At 32.1% G+C, this 15765-nt stretch overlaps 1 long non-coding RNA gene across 4 annotated transcripts; it reads right to left on the minus strand.

Annotated features, from left to right (window-relative positions):
- Positions 1–218: 218 nt before the first annotated feature.
- LOC115879294 lies at positions 219–2458 on the minus strand. 4 transcript variants are annotated; one of them, XR_004049693.1, is made up of 5 exons: positions 2162–2458; positions 1539–1802; positions 1267–1341; positions 867–1044; positions 219–808 (listed from the first exon to the last, which is right to left on the minus strand). It is a non-coding gene; the product is annotated as an uncharacterized LOC115879294 (long non-coding RNA). The 4 variants fall into 4 exon arrangements; XR_004049694.1 differs by lacking the exon at positions 2162–2458 and adding an exon at positions 1873–1911; XR_004049692.1 differs by lacking the exon at positions 2162–2458 and having other exon boundaries at positions 863–1044; positions 1539–1926.
- Between the last annotated feature and the right edge of the window lie 13307 nt (positions 2459–15765).

A 15765-nucleotide genomic window follows, 5' to 3' on the forward strand; every position in this document is an offset into this window, starting at 1 on the left:
ATATAATGCAGGTCAAAAATAACGTAATACATTTTATTTATTATAAAAATTAAGCCAATATTATGTAATTTTATACTGTACAAGTATTTATTTACTTTTTGCCCCATCGTAGTTGCCATTCATTCAGAATAGTGGATTTTAAATGTTCGATAGTCGGATGGCTTAACTACCTTAATATCAACTATTTCTAGACAAGAATCGTGTGCAGTATTATCTTCTTTTTCACTCCCAGCTATTCCAACATGGCTTGGGACGTGGAATAATATAATTTTATAGCCCTTCCAGATCCTCATGTCTTCCTTGTAGTTCACCCAATAGAATCGTTCTCGCAGCTTCCTCCCAAGTTGGTAGTTGCTATTCATTCAGAATAGTGGATTTTAAATATATTTGGTAGTCGGATGGTTTAACTATCGTAACTATAACTACTTTTAATAATTCTTTTTCTCAATTCTTTGCACTATAATTTGCATCCCACGTATTGTAATATTTTCCTTTGAATTTCGTTTCCTATTGTTCCATGGCTTGAGACGTAATGTTATAGCCCTTCCAGATCCTCATGTATATGTCCCTTTTTCTTGTAGTCCACCCAATAGAACCTTTCTCTTAGCTTCCTCTCAAGTTGGTTCATTAAGAATAGTGGATTTTAAATATGTTTTGTATTCGGATGGTTTAACTACTGTAACATCATAAATAAATTGTATACCAACACATAATGGCCAAACTTCAACAGACTTTAATATTCATAAGCCTCATCAGAAGAAAATATTTTTTGATCCAAAGTTTCTTTTTCATTATTAGAATAAATTACCTGCAATTTGTTAATTCATTACAACATTGAATAAAAGATGCAAAGTGTTTATACATACTATAATAGATAAATCTTCATTTTAAATTATGTGATAGATCTGCTTGCTTGTAGGATCTAGACTCATAAACTCAATAATTTCTTTTATTGATATAACCAATAAAGTGGTAATGATGAAATTTTGTTTTTGATTTGAGCAGTAGGGTCCATTATTTCCATTATTTGATGCTGTTATTGCTCTACAAAATGTTGATCTTTATCAAGGGATGTTTATGTGTATAATATTATTATTTATGTGTATAATAATACTGTATGATCGAAAAAACACGGCGTCCAGTGGGCTTGGAAATGAACATCTCGATGACATTCTCCATATCATTTTACATATAAAATGACAGCAATCTTCATTTCATAGGCATCGCTGACGCCGTTTTTTATTCGATCGATCAAATTGTACTTACGTGTATAATATTCATTTAATGGTTCCTGTTTTAGTTGCTGGTGTTCATATTTTGGTTTTTTATTGTGTTGTTGCTCTACAAAATGTTAATATTTATGTGTATAACATTACTCTTTCTGTGTATAATAATACCGTATGATCGAATAAAAGCGGCGTCAGCGATGGCTATGAAATGAAGATCGCTGTCATTTTATATGTAAATTTATATAGGAAATGCCATCGATCGTCATTTCCAAGCCAACTGGACGCCGTTTTTATTCGATCATACGGTACTTATGTGTATAATATTCATTTAATGGTGCCCTTCTTGCTTGTTACTGTTGTTGCAATTCAGAATTTAAATTAACCTGAGGCAGTAGGTAGAGCTTCATCCTCCAATATTTTCCTATGTAAATACTGAAGTGGACAGTATTTCTGATGACAATTTTATCACAAACTTTAACATCTTCTTCTTTAAAATGAAACTGCCATACCTTATCTGTAGATTTCAAAGCAATATCTAAATGCTTTTGACCATCACTGTAATCTAATTCTTGTCTGAAAATCAATACCTAATATTATCCTGATGATTTTGATTTTTGATAGATTATTAAAATACAGCACTTACAGTTAACTATATTTCTTGAAAGTACCTACAATTTTATGTATTTCCTACTTTTACTTGTTTAAAAAAATGCCAACAATTTGTGCATGTCTGTCAAACTTTAAAATCATTAAAAATAAATTTTATTTAGGTTGTAACTTTATAAAAAGGATTGTAAAAATATACTTTGTAACATGTATGTTAATAATCTTACGAAAAATGTTTACTACACTTTTGATTGACTCTAATTTTTACATATAATACAAATAATACAATACTGAATTATATTATGTATTTTACATACCGTAATTACCGTAGGCTTTGCCTTTGCTCTTTATTTTTCCATCAGCTATTCAATCAACTTCGCACCACATACACTTTAACCATTGTTAAATAATAAATAAAGCACAAAATATTGATAAACAATAATTATTTTATATTCAAAAACTCTGTCTGAAAAATAAAAACAAAATTTTTTTGGGTAATGTTTGGTTATATTTATTTTTATTCTCTTATCTATGGTTACTTTTCATTTTTTAGATTCATGCGTTTTTAGCGCCACTGTGGTTATTTGGCGAACCCTTCTTCTTCCCATTTTGTGACCACTTTTTCAATAAAACTCCCGCAAGAGTTATTTCTCCTTACCTCTACACTCCATAGATATGCTATAAAAGCTGGCAATTATACAATTCGACCATTGTAAATACCCAACAAATTCTTCATGGCCGACAAGGCCGATGCTTCTCACTGATAAGAAATAAAAATGTTTGTTTAGATAATTTTCCAGGTATTTTTTCTTTCTGAATGCACATTTTAAAGTATTTTATATTCTTTGTCCCCTTGACCTATTATCCTCGTTGCACGTATGGAAGTTCTGTTTCTTCTAGTTTTAGAAAATGTTCATATTTCATTTTTCTTTGTAGGTGTAATGTAAAATTAGATTAATTTATTAAGTTTAATTATAGTGTTTAGTGTAGCATGTTAGTGTAGTCTACCAAAAATAGTTTAGTAGTGTTTTTATAGTTTATTTTGTAGTTAAGTAGTAGGTGAAGGGATAATTTTGTTATTTTTTCTTTTTGTTTGATAAATTAGTAAGTTTGATAATTTGTTCAGTGTAGAATACAAGAATAAGTAGTTGTGTAGTGTTTTTAAGAGATTATATTTGTTTATTTTGTAGTTGAGTAGTAGGTGAAGGGGTATTGTTTTGAGCAAACCGAATTCTGTTCTTCCGATTTCTTTTTGAGAGCAAAGGTTTTTTAACGGCCAGTCTTCCCAGAAGTCCTACCTCACACAAGCGTCGTCTCACGGTGCGATCAGTAACGTTGATATTGAAGTCACAGATTTCCTTTTTTATTTGCCGGAAAGATTTGTGTGGGTCTGCTAGAGAAATCTTTTTAATTGATTTTTCTATAAAAGGGATGGTTTTCCGGGACGCCCCGATTTTGGTCGGTTAGTTGTAGCTCCCAATGTTCGGTACTTTTTTAAAATTTTCGAAACTGCTCCTTCTGAAATCATTAATGATTTGGCAATTGTACACTGTTTGACACCTCTATTTTTTAACTCTATAACTCTGTTGCGTAAGTCCTCAGACAAATACTTATTTTTACCCATTTTTAACAATATGTTGCTTGCCTTTGCAATAAAATCAAACTAAACAAATCGATCACAACAGCAAAAATATGAACGAACAAGAAAAAAACTTTCCATACTTTTGTCCGAAGCGTAAACAAAATATGTTGATAAAAATAAACAATGTAGGTAGAATAAAAAATTATCTTGTGAATATTTGATATATTTATGCGGTTGTTAGCATACGAAAATATTTAAGCTGTATTATTTGTTTGAGCGAGATAAAATAGGAAATAAAAAATGTTTCCATACTTTTGTCCGCCACTGTATATAAGTAGCGCCCCCTACAAGTAGGAGTCATATTGACATCAAAATCAAATTTCTCGTGTTAAATAAAAATCACCCACACCAATTTTCATACAAATATCAACTTTGAAACAATCAAAATAAAAATGATTCCAACTTCAAGCCTGTATCTCCGAAAATGGTACAAATACAATTCAGATATAGCAATATACAGGGTCGCTGATATGTATGGAAACATCGATTATTAGGTAAAATATAAGAGGTACCACAATAAGTTAAATATAAAATATATAGGGTTTTTAGATATCTTTTAGCGCGTAAAATTAGAAATGTAGCGACAAAATTAAGAAGGGTATTTGGGTATTTCTTCTTTTTGTTTTTCTTGTAATAATTGTAGTAGTTCTACTAAGTATTGTGATAGATACACTATATCTTCCTTCAACTTCGTTGAAAAGTGCGTTATCATATAATCTTGGTTTTCTGGTAGCAGAATATACGAAAAAAAATCTAATCAAATTTATTTGAAATTAAATTAATCTAGCCTTATTAATCAAATTAAACTAGTCAGATAATAACAATAGTTAGTTTCAAAATACTATACAGGGTGAGTTTCCTACGATGTTCTCTATGGGCATCTCGGAAACTACTGGAGATAGAGAGTCGGTTAATGGGGAGAAGTTCAAGGCTTATTAGATATTTCGAAAAAAACAAATTTTGGCTATTTTAAAACTTGTCTTTACTTCCATTATAATTAAGGATTAAACGACTTACCTGTAAGGAAGTTCAATCCAAATTATACGAAGTTGGACACGTCCTCCTAGATCAACCCACCCTTATGTGTCTCACAAAGTGAATCACACTATCAAAGGTAAACTACCTATATGATAGATACATACCCAACCCAACGGCGATCAGAATGCTTCAGAAGTATAATGAGACATAAAAGTGGTGTGATATAAGAGGCGGTGAATCATTTTCTTTAAACATGCGCTCAAAACAGTGACAGAAGTATTACTACATGGTGATCTAGGAGGACGTGTCCAACTTCGTATAATTTGGATTGAACTTCCTTACAGGTAAGTCGTTTAATCCTTAATTATACTTCAGTTGGACACGTCCTCCTAGATCACCATGTAGATGTTTAAAGAAATTTAAGGCGATCTGCATGTAAATTTTGCTGCATTTTAAGAAAATGCAAAACAAAAATATATATGTTAATTATAATAAGAACTTGATAGTATGTAACATTTATAGCATTTCCCGTTATGCTATTTTTCTTATTAAATTATAATAATTATATGAACATAATACGTATAGTAGCTTATTGTTTATATAAATCACACTCTAATAAACTACTATACCAAAACTCATAAAGTTTATATATTTTAATTTCCTATCTAACGACGAACAATTAACATTAAAGTATCCACGACTTAACAATTTACTTCTTATTTTTTGTTATTAATAATGTCGTTTATGTAAAATTAGTAAACGACTGCTCTTTGGCACCACTTATTATTGGTTTGTTATAAAATTTACAAAACGTTAGTGATTTTTCGGACCAGCCTGCTGCGTTGCGAATGGTTTCAATGGTTACCCCCATTCGCACCGCCGCAGAAGTCGCGGCATGTCGTGTACTGTGACCTTTAAATTTGTCTACATTTACACCACCTCTTTTTAAACCCTCTTTTATCCACTTACTTAAGGTTTGGTTGGAGACCCGTCTGTATGGTTTTTTTTTGTTGTTATAAATAAGTATTGTTCGTTACCTCTAAGGTTTTTAGTACGTTCTATGTAATGCAAAATCGTGGTGGCAGCACAAAGATGGGGTTTTCAGCAAAAAAGAAAAGTTAAAGCTTCGGCTGTGCAGATTTTGGGGTAGATGTTTTTAAAATATCGTTAATTTTAATGTGCAGTCCTTCTTCTCTATGATGTGTATTTTCCAACCGTATACTTGATAGAGTTTGAACCCTTTGTGCTGTACATAAGGCCAGTAATAAGATTAATTTTATTGATAAAATTTTTAAGTCAAGGTCATGTAATGGATACAGTTTTCCAAGCATTACCAACACCGGGTGCGGATCCCAAATTTCTTAATATTTTGGGAATGATGATCTACATTTAAATATACCTTTCATAAGTCTTTCCACTGATTCAGTTTTCCCCGCATCCGTTAAGATGTTAAGGGCTGATCGGTGAGCGTTGAGAGTGTTATATTTTGAATTATTTTGATATTCTTGACTTAAAATTTTTAAAATATCCTGAGTATACTGTGTTGGAAAATCATGTTTAACTGACAAAAGACCCACCATTTTTTATATGTTATATTATACTGTTTGATTGTGCCCAGAGAAATCTGGCAATCAATGGTTTGTTTAGGTTGCAGTTGGGCCTAAGTTTCTTGCTGGAAAACCATTTCCAAATTTTAGTAGTGTTAAAATTAAGGTGCAAAAAAAAGTAAGGTTTTACACCTCCCATTCTATCAGTATATGATATTCTTGGTCTCAAAAACCTCTAGCGTTTAAATAATTACAATAGGTACCCTAGCCCGATTTTGGTGCATCAATACTAGGTTATTGAAGTACATTTATGATCTAGTAGTACATACCTTGATGGTTGCGTGGAAGAGCACAAATGTGAACGTCGCCATCGTTATTATTTTAATTTGTATACAATTGTTTATATACCTAATAAAGACATTTTGAATTGAATTGAATTTAGGAAGCATGAAGTTTTAATCTGCACATTCTATGTTTCTGAGCCACCAGTCATAAACTTCAGAAAAAAAAAACTTGTTGGAACAAAGAACGCGTTATAATTTTTATTATTTTCCTTAAGGGCTTTGTACTGAGCTCATTCAAATCTCTTAATATGTATAAAGCCAGCTGTTGAAATTTCTGACTAGGTATGAAAAGACCTTTTTTTTTTTATTTATATTTCCAATACATTTCCAGTACACACTAAATTTTTGTCTAATAAAAGAACATCATCAAGATTCGTAGTCATTCACAAAGAATGTTTTCCCTTAAACAGTTAATTACAGGTGTTCAGGGGGTTGAAAAACATATGTTGCAAATTCCAGAAAAATAGCTTAAAATTCATATTTTCCCGTGAACCTGAACATATATTATATTTTAAAGGTTTAATTTAAATTCCAGTTTGCTGCAATGAGAGTTTCTCGATAACTATATTGTTTAGGTTAGTGTAAAATTTTAGGTTTAGGTCTACTAGTTTAGGACCTAAAATATATTTTAATCGCAACCTTATTTATTATAACCTTTTACATAACATAAAACAAGTTTGTTGTGTTATTTCCATCCATTGGCTGTAAATAATCAATTATACCAGCATATTTGTTTTGAGTTCTAACCTGAATTATTGTCTCCTCCAATCCATCCTGCCTTCTTTCGACTTCTTGCTCCCCCCCTCGTTCTTTTTAAAATGGTTCTTCTAGGAATTTGTCTCCTCTCTTTTCTTTATTCTGTCTGTGGACCTTCACCTGGGTCACAAAGCACTCATTTTTAAGTGTTTTGGTTTCTGAAATGAGCCTGCTAGTATTTTTTTCCCTGGTATTGTCAAGATTCGTGGCTTTGCATTTTTCACTAAAACTTTACTAAAAGGCATATTATCGCTTATTTGACCTATCGCATCGCCACGCTTTTAATTTTACTATTAAAGTGTGAATTTAATAAAAACCTCACAATGGCGATGGTTCGTACGGTAGGATGCTCCTAACATAACGGTTTCCCTAAATTTATCAGATTTTAAGGGTAACTACCTTGGTTATTTTCTTTGGAAAGTTCCACTAAACTTGTAATTGTTTGGTCTAGTGGTGACATTGTTTTTCCTAAAACCGTGCTGTAGGTCTATCAAAAAATATATATCTTACTTTCTGTCGAAGAAAACATGATTTGGACCTCCGGATTTAACCTCGGCCCTTATAATATACTGCAATTGCTGGGGATGGGAAAAATTATTTTAGACTGCCTTTTGTTTGCTATATGGCAACCAAAAGGCCTCTTAAATTGCAAACATGTGTAAGACAAATCCCTAATATAACACTATCTGAATCTGTACCTTTAATCAAAGACAAAAAACATTTTTGGAGAGCGTTTAAAATATTTTTTAATAAAATATTTTATAACTCAGCCTAAGCCTTGTATATAAGAATATATAAACAAGGGCCTAAGGTACATTTGTGCAACTTCTGCAGTTCCCCGTCCCCATAGCAATATTCTAGTTTAAGAACCAAAGCGATATTTACTTTGCACTTAGTCAACACAATAGTTTTTTAGCTTTTATTTTTAAACAGATTCAGATTCGTTTTGACCTGTCTAAAAATATATAGTTCATTATTTCCAATTCAAAAACGAACAATAAAATATTTATCAAAAATGAGCAAAAAGCACACTAGAAAAAGGTAAACAAATAACAATGTTGCGTCACCCTGGTGCTGTAGAAAAACCATAGAGTTAAAAATTAAAAGAAAAACACTCCGTTCGGCGTTCTGTGGCCGGGTATAACATACATGTTACCTGTTTTAGCACAAGCTTTTATTTAATAAAAACTGCAAAGCATATTTTTCAAAAATAGCCACAAAATAACGGATCCAAGATTCAGATCATTTAATAGTTCTCAGAGACATACTAGCGTGCATAAGTCAAGAACTATGCTGGGTTACAATGTTTATATGAGCATATGTTTATATCCACAAGGTGGATTACCCAGCTAGTAAATATTAGGTAAAATCCTAATATTTGTCTCACCATTTTCCAAATCCAGCCGGAAAATACAGATCATGTTAATGGTTTTCGGAGACATACTAGCGTGCATAAGTCAAGGACTATGCTGGGTTACAAATGAGTTTTTCTTTGCCTATTGATATTTATACGTGTATATAATTATATGTGGATTACTCCAAGCTAGTAAATATTAGACAGAATCATAATATTTGTCTCACTATTATTGATAACCATTCAAATCCATCTTAATTCATATTTCCAAACACATTTTTGTTTTCTTTTTGGGTTGCCAAGGTGACTTTGGGCTGGCCTTTAGGCTAATTTTCTAGACACTTGAATATTTAGCAAGTGCAACTAAGATTTTGAACTTGAATATTTAGCAAGTAATCTTGTAGGACATTGACGCCCAATGGATGTTGTCGGTACTTGGATATTTAGCAAGTACTTTATTAGCACCCTGTAGGTGTTACTGGCACTTGCATATTTAGCAAGTGCAACTAAGATTTTGAACTTGAATATTTAGCAAGTAATCTTGTAGGACATTGACGCCCAATGGGTGTTGCCGGTACTTGGATATTTAGCAAGTACTTTATTAGCACCCTGTAGATGTTACTGGCACTTGATTATTTAGCAAGAGCCCACATTTTTTATGCTCAAAATAACGTTTAGGTTCTGTTAAATTTTAATATAGGTTTACTTTATCGAGCCGATAAGAAAAATTGCTTATATTCGAGTCGATAGAAAGTTGTTTATTTACCGGATTCGATAGTGCTATGAGTCATGAATGGTATGTTTTAAGGCAGGCAATTTACGGCCGCGTCGCCGAAGAAAATAATATAATTTTAGGCAATGCGGGGTGTAGACTAATAGCCTACACCCCCTAGACCATCTCATAGCTATTTCTACTACCCTTGTTTACTTGTATGAACTAAAAAAAACTAATTAGGGAATTAAAGGTTATTTACTTACTTGATTCATATGTATACAGTTTCTTTTCAAGTTTTTTCATTTTCCACCTTTTCTTGGCCCTTTCCTCACAACCTATTTCCCTTTCCTTTACCCCTTTCCGCGAATTTTGTATAAAATATTGTCTGCTAAATTTACACTGCTGCTCGTGCCAGCGCAAGAAGTATAATGAGACATAAAAGTGGTGTGATATAAGAGGCGGTGAATCATTTTCTTTAAACATGCGCTCAAAACAGTGACAGAAGTATTACTACATGGTGATCTAGGAGGACGTGTCCAACTGAAGTATAATCTACCGTATGATCGAATAAAAACGGCGTCAACGATGGCTATGAAGTGAAGATCGCTGTGATTTTATATGTAAAATTATATGGGAAATATCATTGATTCGTCATTTCATAGCCATCGCTGACGCCGTTTTTATTCGATCATACGGTATTTTAGACAGAAAGTTTTCAGATAAAAGTTGTAGATAATCACATACCTAATGAGTTTGTGTTTTCTGTTTTTTTTTTCTAAAGTCTGTCATTTTTGACATATGACACAAACATATGTTTTTTTAGTAAACCATCACTTCATAAAAAGCGCCATTTTTAAGCTTTTCAGCGATAGGTATAATATGTTTTTTTAGAAAAATTACAAGTTATAGCCAATTCTTTTCTTTCTTGGCTAATTTCAATAACAATAATACCATGCCAAGTAGTTAGCATCAAAAATGTAAAACGTTTTATGTTTTCAAAAAAAAAAATATCGTAAAATTCGTAAAGCACTCAATTTAGAATAAAATAATCTAAGAATGAAATGATTCTTTTATAAACCTGCATTAAATCAACTTAAAATAGGTATGTAACTTTTTTTTAAATATTAATTAACAGCCAATTAGCATAAAATTATCATAAATTATAAATAATGTACCAACATATCGAAATAATAATTTCTTTGTTAACACGGTTTAGAATTCTTAAAATAACAGGCAAAAATAATCCACAATTTACAGCAAAATAAAAGTTTCGTTTAAATTTCTTAATCAGCTGATTAAAGTTCGCAGATACCCGGGCTATATTATTACATTACTCTGAGGAAAATAACGAAAATAATCGATATTTTTGACTCCGCCCCGAAAGCTTCACGATTTGTCCTCCAGTTAGCAGCACATTTTGTCTAGTCGGTTGACCAACTTTAAGAATATATAAACAAGGATATTATATTTCAGAAATCTACCTAAGACGTAACCCATAATGTCGTGTTCAGTCACACTCAAAATTCCAAATACACATGCTTTGATTAAGGTTTGCAGAGCTTCAGTATTTGCTAGAAAATAGTGAGCATTTTATTACAAAACCATATAAACTCTATATCACTGTAATCACAAAACTTCAATCTATTTCCGTATTGTAACGGAATTTTAAATTATGTCTTTATTTTCGAGAAAGTTTAGTCCAAACATAAGTAATATTTTGTTGATGATTGACCATCAAAATATTAAAAATAAAGAAGTTGTCTAAAAATGTGCCACAATACGAATATAGTATAATCCTTTATGCCAAACGCTTATTTTGCTACTTTTTCGGACTAGTGAAATGGACTCTTAAACATCAACCGAAATACTGGATTCATTGTACACAGGCAGCGGAAAAGCGGCTGTTTTGTGGTTACTATCACTAAGCACGCAGAGGTCGACAGCTGGTGATGGAAAGTCGGCGGCCTGCAATGGCACTAAATTTTATGCTGTTCGAACCATTTCCAAAAAATAACAATTATTATAGTCTATTTTTAAATGCCTGATAGCCCAACCAGAAAATTGTGAATTCTATCAAAGGTAAAGCTTTGAAAACCCGGCTATTCAGAATCATTTGTGAAGATGTGGACTCGTTTCATCAAAATCTCCTTTATCACACAGAGGTCAAGGTGGCTATCCAAAGGAAAGGTATTGATAAGAGTTCTGGAACTGAGAGCTGAATTGAATGTTTTTGCAAGATGCAAAATCTAAATATGCTTCTCGTTTCCCTGACCCTATTTGGCTATTGAAATTAGCATATTTAGCAGATATTTTAGCCACATTAATATGAACAAGAACATTCAAGGAAGAAAAGAAAATATTTTAACAGCGAAAGATAAAGTAAAAGTATTTCACGCAAAACTTCGTTTGTGGTCAACCTCTCTGCAAAACAAAATGCTCGAATCTTTTCCATGTGTTCAGAAGATTATTGAAGATAATGCGTCAGACCAAAGTTTTGCAGTATCAGCCAACATTCCTTGCATGATACAGAGCTTGCATAATTTGCAAGAGGCATACTTTCCAGACTTGCACTCTGAAGCTGACAATGGGCGTAGATGGATTTTAAACCATTTTTTGAACAAATCAATAAATCTGGCTGATGTCACCACAAACATGAAAGAATGTCTTCTAGATTTAGCCGCTGATGGCATGCTTAAAATGGAATTTTATTCGCAAAGTGTCGACGTATTTTGGATAAAAAGAAAACACGAATATCCAGGGCTGGCAAGTTAAGCTCTGAAATTATTAGTGCCATTCGCCACTTCCTACTTGTGGTGAACTGACATTTTCTTCAATGGTAGATATTAAAACTAAAAAGAGAAATAACCTGCAATTAAAAAACGATATGATTATTAACTTTTCAAAAATAGCACCACAATTTGATAAACTTTTGAAAAATGAACAAGCATATCCTCCTTCCGGAGGAAACCATTGGTTGTTGAAGAAAAAAACGTTGGACAACTTTAAAGGAAATGAACTTCTGGTGTGAAAAGTACAATCGGAAGTCTGTACTCATTGACAGAAGAGATTTTTTGGAGAAGACAATATCTAAGGGACAATCGTAAATATTGCAGAGAAGAAAAATCTAATATATTCTAACTAGAAGCAACATGGCTGAATGAAGAACATTCTGTTCAGGACACAGATTAATGATAACGCATACTGGGGGAGACTGGATTAATGGATTCGTACAGAATGGAATACTCCAATTTGAATCTAAATCGACCACGGATTATCATGAAGAAATGACGGCTGATGTTTTTAAACATTACTTTTCCCAAATGATAACATTACTTCCAGAAAACTCTGTTATTGTTATGGACAACGTGAGTTATCATTCGCGATTAGTGGAAACCATCCATGACAAAATAAAAACATTAACAGAACTTATTTATAAATTTATCAATAAAAAAAAAACAAGTTATTTAATAAAATCCTATAAAATATTTAATGTTTATTCTTTTTTATCACAATTGATTCCCTATAAAAATATTTTAAATGCTTATCTAAGTATTCCACAAATTGCATTTTTAAGAATAGTGTGCGTTTATAATATATAAAAATATTTAAAAAAAATATACCACTTAAAATTTTCTTTGGAAATCAGGCTTAGATACTTAATAAATATTTAGTGAATAAAGTGTAATTACTCATTGCATAGGTACTAGATATTTACATACAATAATAAACATATAAATCAGATATTATGGCGTGCTTTAGTTAGAAGAATTTAATCTGTGCAATTTCCTAAAAAAGTATAATATTACTTTATCCAGTTCTCAAAATACGTTGATATTCTAATGATGTACTAAAACTTCATAGACGATATGTCGACAAAGACTAGGAAACTGACTAATTTTCAATAAATTGATAGATTGGTGGTAAACTACCAAAAACACTTACGAGATACAAAAAAAAACACAAAAGCATATACAAAAGAATACAAAAATATTTTATTAAACTAACGTTAAGTAAAAGAATGTAACAACCTTATTGATCTTTGTTTAATGACGAAAGCAAGTATCCAATTGCAAGTATCCAATCCCTCATTACCAAAATTGTATGCTTTGCCAAAAATTCATAAACCGGACAAGTCTATGCGCCCAATTGTTTCGGCTGTAGGTTCTCCTACTTATAATTTGGCAAAATGGTTATCAAGGGAGTTCGAAAATTTACCTGATCATGAACCTTCTTTCGCAGTTGAAAATAATATTGAATTCATTAACAAAATTAAAGATATAACATTGCTTGAAGGTGAAATTTTGGTCTCCTTTGATGTATCTTCGTTGTTCCCAGGTGTTCCAATTCCACATACTTTAGGCTACTTGAAGGAATTACTGAACGCAAATGGTCTCGACAACAAAACTGTGCTGAATATATCTTACATCTAGCTTACATCGTTATGTATGAAACAAAATTGTTTTCATTTTAATAATAACTTTTTTGAACAGCGGGAAGGTACAGTAATGGGTAATCCATTGTCTCCATTTTTGGCTAATCTATTCATGAGCAGGTTTGAAGTGGAGGCTAGGAATCAGTTTGAGTATTTTCCAAGAGTATGGTTTAGGTATGTGGATGATATTTTTGCTGTTTTTGACACACATTCAGACACCATAGATAATTTTATTTCTAAGTTAAATAATCGTTTTGCTTCCATTAAATTTACGCATGAAATTGAGAACAACGACAGATTACCATTTCTAGATGTATTAGTTATTAGAAATGCTAATAATTGCCTGGAATTTGATATCTATAGAAAAAATACGACCCCACGCAGATATATTCCTAATGAATCACATCATAGTGTTGAACATAAAATGGCTGGTTTAAATTTCTTAGTTCATAGATTACTTAGTTTTCCCACTTTCCAACGAAAGATATGAAATAGAAAGAGATTACATTAGGAATGTAGCTGAGTGTAATGGATATTCTCCTTCACTAGTTGATAAATTAATTAGAAAACGTAGGTATAGGTTAATGATTTCTGAAAATTCGACTTTTCAAGTGGAGAAAGATACATCTAAATATTTTTCGATACCGTTTGATAGAGAGTTATCCCGTGGTCTAAAAGGAATTTTTAAGAATGTCAATTATAAACTTGTGTATAGTGCTAATAATAAATTACAACAATTATTAGGTAATCCAAAGGATAAAACACCTCCACTGGAAAGGTCGGGTATTTATGAAATTTCTTGTAAAGATTGTAATCAGAAATATGTTGGGCAAACTAGAAGATCAATATTAACTAGATTTAAAGAACATTTAGCTCAGATAAGATATGGTAGACCGGACAAATCTTGCGTTGCCGAACATATTGTTGATAAAGAACATTATATAGATCTTAATAATTTAAAATTAATTAAACAAGTCTCAAATTACAGGCAATTAGATGCATATGAAAGCATCAGAATTAATAAATGTAAAGATAGTATGAACAGAGACAACGGTCCAATTCCTTCAAGTTCTTTGTTCCTACTACTCTAGTGGCGGAAATCTAACTGTTACGCTCAGTGGGTTCTGACTCGGTTGGCTAGATTTTGCCACGCCCACTCGGTGCCCACTGGGCGAGTATATAAATGCTCAACTTGTAGATTGTACTTTAGTTTATAATCATCTGCTGATGATGCTAACATGGTTAGCGGAACGCGCGTCCAGTGTAAAAGTAAAAGTGTTTTGGTGTATTGTGGTGATTTAGTGTTTTTATTTTTATTTAACGTTAAGTGTCAAATCGAGATGTGTCTCACTATTGGAATTATATGTCCATTTTCTTGGCAGTCGCTGGCAGTCATTGCCATCAATCTTATGGCAGGAGGATTATAATTATATTGCAGACACAGGCAGTTTTCTCATATACATAAACTAAAATATACTCAGGGTTCCCTATTTAACCCCGTGTGCAGTTTCTGTGTCGTAAGAGAAAGACAACATAACCCAGCTCCATGTTAATACTGCATGCATAAGTCTATTTCACCCGAATATCGATTGAACTGCGATTGCGCCAAACTCCAATTGACTGATGTTTTAGTTCTGTTCGGATTATTTTTTATTTGTTCACGTAAAAGAGTGATTTTGTTTAGTTTATTGTTTCCAACTATTTTTTAATATTTTTCCAACTCCGTGATAATGTGTTATAAATAATAAAAATATAAATAAAATTGAAGGTTAGGTGAAATGTCAGTCAACCACTTCCCTTTAAAAACATCGACCAATGAAAACTTCTTAAGGTAAGGCATGTGCAGTTATATGAATATCCGAGTGAAATAGACTTACGCAGAATTCCATATTTCTCTTTTACTGTTTGGGCTTCAAGAACGCAGAAATCAAGAGAAGACTGTGTATAGCACGTAATTCCATAACCAAACTCAATAAAATATGGAAAAATTCAGCCATTTCAATTAGCAACAAACTCAGACTAATAAGAGCCCTAATTTTCCCCATTGCCACTTATGCCTCAGAGACCTGGACATTAAAGTTGGCAATGAAACGTAAAATCGATGCTTTTGAAATGTGGTGTTATAGACGGATGCTGCGAATACCGTACACAGCTCACCGTAC

The sequence above is a fragment of the Sitophilus oryzae genome, unplaced genomic scaffold, assembly GCF_002938485.1.
Source record: "Sitophilus oryzae breed Bouriz unplaced genomic scaffold, Soryzae_2.0 scaffold_1576_pilon_pilon, whole genome shotgun sequence".
Classification (NCBI taxonomy): Eukaryota; Metazoa; Arthropoda; class Insecta; order Coleoptera; family Curculionidae; genus Sitophilus; species Sitophilus oryzae.